Below are 8,849 nucleotides of genomic sequence, written 5' to 3'. Positions count from 1 at the left end.
GGAATCGTTAATCTCCTCTGTTGTTTCTCGAACAATCACTTTAATTTCTTGTTAATGTAGTGCTTACCAAACATGATCTCAACACAGGTTTTAGACAACATATTCTTTACAGACTAAATACTTTTCTTTTTTTGCCTTTAGTTTTTTCTGAGTTAAAAAAAAAAAAAAAAAAGAAAACTCACAGAGCAAGCAGAGTTTGACTTTTGCTGCTTAAGACACATTGGTGAGCAGTCCACAAACACACCACCAGCTCTGCCCTTTTCAAGGGCACTCTGCCCAGAGTGCAGTGCAAAACTGCCCTAAGGAGGGCTGAATCTGGGTCACAATCTTGCAACAAACAGCTTCCTTCAAGAATAAATCACAACCATTTTCATCTCATTATATTTCTGATCATCCTTTAAACAGCAAGTATCTGGAACACTTGCAGTGAGTTCTGCAGAGGACGTCGGTGAAGGTTAAGCAGAGCTATGCACATTCTGGAAAATGAGTTTATGAGACACAGGGATGAAGATACTCTCTTTTTTTGAACTGCCCATTTTATCTGTACACCTAAACATGAATTGCTGCTGTCTAGAGTAAAGTGATTTACCTTAAGATAAATGTTACAGTCTGTGATAAGCAATCTATTGTTCAGTGTTAAATTAGATTTTCGAGTTTATTTCTGCACTGCAAAACTTGCAGCATCCCAGTCATACAATGCCAAAAAGGATTTCTCATCATTTGGCTGAAGGAAAATGAGTGTTCCCCAGTAAACAGTTTTATTACTGAGTCTACTGACAGTACATTCAACACACAGGCCTCGTGCTTTTTGCATTGTACCTCATACATACTTAAATACACAGTATTGCTCATTTAGCCTTCTTATATCTGCCTGTAGTTCTAATAAGCTAAGCATTAATGCTGATTTAGAGAACTGCATTCACTCAGTATGAAATTTGGCACAGTGCTCCTCTCTCAGGACAGGCAGAACCTGGCATAAAACCCGATTTCCAGCAATCAAAGCAAAAGATTAAATACTATCCTATTGCATTAGGCCTAGCTAATCCCACGAGCTTTCTGAGCAGTATGTGGAGGTGCACTGGATCTCCTGCTGATGTTTTTCTAATGTAGCTTTTAGAAGAACTGAGTCTTGATGACAAGAGAGTGGAGCAAAATCGATAGCGCAGCTCCTAGTGCTGGGCAAAGCGTTGGCTGTAATGACTGCAGAGTCTCCCCAGGCATTTGCACTGGCACTTGACACAAGCTGCTCTGCTTTGGGCCCTGCACAGCCAGTTCCCTTCCAGAGGAGGGGGGGGATCCTGCTCTGCTCAGGCTGGAGAAAGAAACCAATCCATAGCCAGACTGATATTCCTAGTCAGCTGCGGCTACTCACCTGCCTCTCCTGTCGTGGAGGAGTTTGGTCAAGAGCCAAAGATGCAAAGGTCTCTTGGCCTTACTTGTCACTTATGACCAATCGTGTCCTTTGGAAGGCTGAAGGACACCGTGCATGGATTGCTAACAGGCTGAATTGCCTGGGGGATGCTGCCAGTGCTCTTCTGCTACGAAACACTGCCCACATCCATGCCAGAACGTGGTACTTGGCTGTGCCACCTGACCTAGTGCTAAATGCATAGAGGAATCCAAGCTAGTTTCTCGGCAGGAGAACTTGGCTCTCATGCATTAGCACTCTGCTAATGCAGCTCTTTCCTCTTTGATAGCAATGCTAGCTCAGTAAGAATTAGCCTGGAAATCTTTACATCATGCTGCATTGTGCAGCACAGGCATATCTAACCCTTAAAGTGAAAAGCCAGAGCAAACCTACAGCAGAAGAGAATAGTAGAGCTCCCATTTCTGCTGCCAACTTGGCGTATGGAAACATTGCTTCTTCAAGGAGTTTTAACTTGACTGCTGAAACATCCTTTTAAGCTGGCCTTCTCCTAAGCACAAATTCAAAAAATAGAGGAAGCTGATCAGAACTTAGAATACTACTGTCAAAACCCCAGTAATGTGCCTGCCCTGAGAGCTTCTTTAAAACTTTGTTTCCAGTTAAAACTAAACCTGTGCTTCATATGTTCCTGGACATTTATTTACTTTGAGAAGGTAGAAACTTTCTATATATTTACATAGAAGCAATATTTTGGTTATTACTGAACCATAAGTCAATATTATTAAAAGGAACACAAACAGAGCTTGAGTAGTGATTTTCCCCACTCCATATTTCCAAAGTAACTTTCATCAGAAGATGACATTACACTGTAGGACTACCCATTTTAGCAATGAAAGATGCTTCCAAGAATTGCTATTATTTTATGAGTTTTCAGATAAGGCTTAGCTCAATGAGTTATTTAGTGCTAACAAAGATACCTTTTGCTTTGAAATTCCTCCAAAGAAAATGGGATCATGGGTGTTCTCTTTCTTCTACATGAGAGCAAATTAAAGAAATTAAAGGATTCATCTCTTTATGCCAAATAAGATACAAAGCTCAAAACCATATGAAAGAGAGCATAATTTGCTTGGGCATTTTGTTAAGTGTGGTTTCAACTGAGTAATCTAATCAGTATGTGTCTATGTCCTCCTGTTATATACATTCTCATTACTAATGAAGTAACTACATAATTAATAATATGAAGCTTCCCTATAGTTTTCAGTTGTTACTTCTCGGTTATTGCATAGAATGAGACCACAGGCATGTGAAAATGCTCAGCTGAAGAGCTAATCAGAGTGAAAATTAGACCCCGTTCCTGCAGCTGCTGCCTGTGGAGGCACAGCACTTCACTACTCTAATACTGCTTTTTGCTGTAAGATTACTTTTTTGAATTTTTATTGACTTTCAGCTGTATAAGTGCAAGATCAAGCAGCTTTTCAGAATGGAAAAAAAAGAACAAGAAAGAAGAGGCTAGTATAGACTGTATACAAAGGAACAGAATCTAGGAAGGGAAACAAGCTGTTAGTCACTCACAGGGCAAAGTGCTGCATGGACTAAACAATAAAACAGAGCCAATAATATCCTAGTCCTGCTCTGATTCTTACTTTCTGTTTCTCCAGCATCAGCCTTTTATGTCTGGCTGAATTTTCTGTAGTCTTCTTAATTTCTCGTACTTTTAATGGAAACTCTCTGGTAAATCGCATTTTCTTTGCTCCTTTTTAAAGCCTTCTGCTTTCCTTATGACTTTGTTTCCCTTAAGTGCTGTCTCCCCAGTAAGCATCATCAGGTCTGTCTCCCTAATTGCCATGTGATCACTTCACCAGCTTTCCTTCCCCTTGACTGTCTCCAGTCCTGTTGTCCTCTTCTTCCTGAGCAAAAGCCTTGGGGACCTTTCTCCCATGAAATCTCTTCACCTTCCCCTCATCCCCTTCTGTGTTTCCCTTACTCCTTTCCACAACTGAATTTTCATCCTTTTATTTCAGTGCCTGTGCATTTCTCCATCTTGGTGCTGGACGTGGAGCACACCAACTGCCTCCACAATTTGTACTTTCTTTCCTCTCCACACCTTTGCCAAATGTGAATGATGTAGCTGATTTTTCAGTGACTCAAGGATGCCAGAGCCCACATTTGCTGACTAGCAGCAAAGACAGATACATACATAGTGCCTGCAGGCGCAAGAAGGAACAGCTCCTTTCATTGCACAGGCAGTTGTTTAGTGCCACAGGGTGGTCTGTAGTGATGAGGAAGGGAATACCATTTCCACAATACAAGCTTTTGTGTATATATACGTGCTGTTTAATGGCCATTATTGCTGAAAACACTGGTAGAAAAACAGATGTGAGCAACAAGGTGAATATTTGCAGCACAAACATTGTGCATTTCCAGTTCCCACTGTTAACTGATGTAGTGCCCTTTTCCATCCCTCAAGGACTTGCCAATTTCTTGTCCCCACTCTTTTCACTGTAATGAGCTGAAAAGCAGGCTTTATTTTAGCTTGACTTTACTTTCCTGCTTTCTTCTCAAATTTCTTTAAACTTCATTTTTCATCCCTTTTAGTATGAGAGCAACAGTGTCCAGCTCCATCAAGAAGAGCTATTGGCTGTGTTAGGATGAGGTGACAGCAAATGATGCTTGCACAACTCCAACTGCCTGGGAGAGAAGTCTGCTTTACACCAGCTGCTCCCAGGCCTGGGCACAGCGAAGACAGGTCCTGGTAGATCTGCAGAACCTCAGGCATTGCAGCTGCTGTGATGCTCTCCTGGGTACTCTTAGCGCTCTGGTGAGATGTACTTGGCCTCTGCAGACACCCAGAAGCAGTTAGGACATGGGAACAGTTGGTCTGCCTTTCCTCTCCTTTCCCAGTCCCTGGAGGTGAAGGGAAGGATTGTATTACATGGTTATGTTCCCTTTCTGTCTGCCAGGTGTCTTATCTGTATCTCTTCCTGTCTGAAAAGTCATATCTGAAAAGGTAATTGTGGCAAGACTGGGCAGGGACACCAGACCACCTGCCTCTTGTGATTTTTTGCAGAATTTGACTTCAGATTCTCAGTCCACTTCAGATTCATGGTCCTTCTGTCTTTGCCTCCTCTGCTTTAAAGAATATGCACTCTATCCACATCTAAATACTCTCTATTTTGCTCATCTTAGGCCCAAATTCTTTCCTCTCTCCCCTCTGCTTTTACACCAGTCTAGATTTACACTGTGCCTTACATTTAAGCCTCATTCGTATCACTGTAAAACAGAAGAGAATCAAACCTTACAACTGTAAACAAGAAATCCCCAGAGACACAATAGCATTCTTACTCACTTTGATTTTTTTCCTGTAAGTAGAATATAATTGGAAAAGCCTAATTGAAATTGATCCTGATTTTCTGAAACACTGAATGGTGCTCACCTAAATCAAAGTTATAGCAGTTATCCATGAAACAATTATGGGACTGAAGAGAAAAAAAAATTGTCAAAACAGCTCAGAAATATCAATATTGTTTTTCTGGCTCAGGAAACAGCATCAGTCTTGGAGCTGCAGAGTGGTATAGCCTTATTCAGATAGGTGGCTCGCAGAAATCCAAGAGATCTGTCCTCTTGTTTCCAGAATGGATAATGTCACAAAAGCCTAATCTCAGAGTGGCAGTAGCAGTGACAGCAGTCTAGGAGAAGACTCACTGCTGGCTAGATGGAAATAGATCATTGACGAATCCAGCCAGGGCTGCAGAAAGGACCGATGAGAATTATGTAAGGTTTTGTATATAGAAGTGAGGATGGAGGAGAAGCAGAAGGAAACAGTTCAACCTCTCAGTCCCAAAACTAAATCAGCCCTAAGCAAAACTATAAAAGCCATGAAGGAACAAAATATAGAATATGTTTCCTTTTCTACTATATAGAAAAAAGAAAAATCTAAAAGACTTCTTTATAAAGATATGGGCAACATAAAGAGCCTGTGAGACATGCCTGTGGTTTTAATTATATATGAATATTCTGCAAAATGTTCTTTTAATGAAAAAAGTAAGTGCAATAACAAATCTTCATATTATTCTAAAGAACAGTGCAGTAATCTGAAACACTTTTAGACCCACTGCCCTAAACTAGCTGCCAGTGCAAGTTAGCTGAAATATTCAAAAAGTTTTGTCATTCACTGATCAGTGCCAAAGTAGAGCTCTCCTTCCTGTAAATGATAACTTTTAATGCTGTTAATGAAGTCATGTTCTGCTAATGCATTCAATATTTTTCTTGGAGCAAGAACCACAGCTTTCTGGATTTCAGTCTAGTGTGGTGCCATCCTTTTTGATTCTCATAGCTGCTTCTAGGTTGTAGAGTAGCCATTAAACTTAACAGCAATGACAGTTTTGGAAAGATAGTAATTCTGTATGCTGGAAATGATTATCAAAGCCTTTATTACTTGAGTGCTTAGAAATAGAGAAGCACCGTAACATCTAAATCCCACAAAAGCTGATTATTTTCCTCCTGAGCTGCAGACACAGATCAAGAAAATGCACATGAATAGTAGGAAAGGAGCTGCAAAAGCAGGACTGCTGAAAACATTGTCCTGGGCTAGATATCTTTACCCAACATCCTATTTATCAGTTCCGAACTGCTAGGAACCATTATTTTAAAAACAAACAAACAAAATCCCAAAACACTCAGTGCACAGAGTCTGTCGTTATTATTGTAGTAACTTACATGGTACAGACTTTTAATCTCTCATTATCCATATATAAACTGTAAAGCAAGAGAATATAGGACATGTATGTGAGATAGCAATCAATGAGAAAACAGCAGAGTAATACCAAGACAAGACTTTGTTCAGAGAAAATAGAGAAAACACAACTTTTCCAGAAGCAGCTAGGGCGAGGCAGGGAGGAGGGGGGAAGATTCATCATCCATTCACCGTAGACAAGCTCTTTCCAAATAGACTATTTAGTGCTGGATAAATGAAGGATGAAGAGTTGACCCCTCTAGGACATAAATCTGGGATTCCAGGTATAGTATGTCTTTTTAACCAAAGTTGTAGTTTCAGTCATTAAATAAGCTTTTCCTGCTGTAAGAGATTCAAGGCAACAGCAGCAAAACATTAGCTTCTTTTTAATTACTGGACTGCCTCAGCTACATCTTCCATAACATGGGTTCCACACAAGGAATACAAATACTGGCCTCTGAGCTTTTCCAAGGCAAGCTTTGCAGCTGAAGAGAAATAATCCAGGAAAGGATATATAAGCAAGAAGCCATTAAAGCTGAAAAACAAAAGTCCAAAGCTGGAAAATAACCCCCCAGACCTCCAGGCCTGATATGTGTATAAACTCTAGGCTATCTATTGAGATGCTTTATTACAGTGGTCTATATTCAACTTTCCAGCCCATACAGTGGCCAGCGGAGGTTGCTAATATTGGTCATGGTGACAGGGAGCTAATCCCAAGGTGAATATGGAGAGTATAAATCCTATCCAATGAAGTTTGAGTGTAGGAGCCAAACTTCAGGCAGAAATGTGTGAGATATGGACACATTAATTTCTAGTTGACACCTGCAATTTTTCTTAGGCCTTGGATTTCCTGAGACTGACAAGAAATAAACAGTTGAATTCGCACCTCTGGCATGCTTTGTACATGTTGTGTGGACTTAATGGCACTTGCATTTTCTGTGATTAGACATTGACAGGTTCACAGCCTTATATATCCATTAAAGCACAAGAGAAACACCCTAGCATTTCTGAACTAACCAAAGTCTATTCAATACTTACAAATTGCCTGTAGCACTATGTAATTGCTGCAAAACTTGGCAAGACAGAAAATTTCCACCTACTTGCAAATTTTAAATAGATGGATATTTGCCCACAGTTAGAAAGTTCAAAGCATTTAATTTTACAATTGTAGGTGGATATCACTCCTGAGAGTAGTGAAAACTCTGCTTCTATTAATCAAATAAAACCTCTGCACCTCTTAAAACTTGCAAAGAAACAGTTTCAGAGACAGGCACAAGAGTGTGCAAACTCAGACTGGTTCCTACTGAAATGGGCATTTACTGGAAAAGACAGGCTGAGGCAAAAAAATAACAGGCCTTCCTTTAAAAGGTGGTTTCACAATAAGGAGGTCTCCTCTGTGGCTGGGGAGAAACGGTAGTCATGAACAAGCCACAGGAAAAAGAGAAAGTCACACCTATATGGAGTATATCCACAGGTATTGAAAAGAGCTCTATACAGCAACCAGATTTCACTAGCCCCTCTCTTTCCTCTTCCATCCTCCATGTGTGTGACAGAGACAAGGGCTTCAGTTAAACAAAAATAAAAGAAAAACTAACACACTATTGTGTTCGTGCAGGAACTCCCTTAAAATAACTTAAAACAATCATCTGCCAGCTGACTGGTTTAGCCATCACTAGAGCCATGTATTTGATTCTGTGGAGACGTAGTTGAAGACAGCAAGGGAAAGCAGGATGAGCCACCAGAGGATCCAGCATTTCAGACTTTCATTAAAATTTTCTTGTTCTAATATGAAAATCCCAAGTTAAAGATGCTCATCATGCTGGTATAAAGCTTTTGTTTAGACTTACGCACCTGTGCAACTGAAAGTTAAACTGCCTCTGAAACCTCTTGGTGTTGAGTGCTCCCACAAAGTGTACACTTGATATTTACCACTGTTTTCAGTGAAGTTACGAGCTCTCAGATTACCTCAGGTCTGTAAATGAAGAGAAAGTGAGCATATGATGAGCACCAATAAAATTAATTTCTGCACATGAAGTAATAAGAAATACCCAATAATTACCCAGTATTTGAAGTCCCTCAGATTCACCTTCAACCAGTCAGAGAAATAGGAAAAAAAGCAAAGCCACTGTTATTGTATTATTGTACTTTCCCATGAGGAAGGGATTGGCTGGGCCATTAAGAGACTTTCTAGATTAAAACCTATTAGTTCTTGCAAAACAAAGAAACAAATGAACAACCAACCAACAAATAACCAACCCAGAAAAACCCATCTGCCCCGAACTGAGATCATCAGTGCTATACACAGGGCTGATTCGAATGATGTGAGAAAAATAAGACCAACCGCTTTACCAAAGGAATAGTTTTCTTAAAATCTTGAAATAATTAGAAAGAGTTATTGGAAACCGTTTTATTAGAGAAAAATATACATTTGGCTAACCTGATCAATCAGAGCATCTGGCTGCACTATCTAGAAACTGAAAACTGGTGTTAAAAAGCCAGATAGCTTAAGAGTCTGACAGATGGCACTGTAATAGATGTGGATTCACTGGGCTTTTGGTCTTTTTATCTTGATGACTTTCTTGATGACTTGACTTTCAACTGAGTTCTGGATTGGCACAGAGCAGCTCAGAGAACTAATATCCTTCAACTAAAAAGAAAATAAATCTGCAATGTAAAAGTAATTTAGGCCACGTTCCCCATCAATGCTTTTTATATACTGTGGCTAAGGAACAAAGGCTGTTTTTCATGCTG

The sequence above is a fragment of the Nestor notabilis genome, unplaced genomic scaffold (assembly GCF_000696875.1).
Source record: "Nestor notabilis isolate BGI_N333 unplaced genomic scaffold, ASM69687v1 scaffold29328, whole genome shotgun sequence".
NCBI lineage: Eukaryota > Metazoa > Chordata > Aves > Psittaciformes > Psittacidae > Nestor > Nestor notabilis.
The sequence above is the reverse complement of the archived record's forward strand: the minus strand, read 5'-3'. Positions refer to the sequence as shown.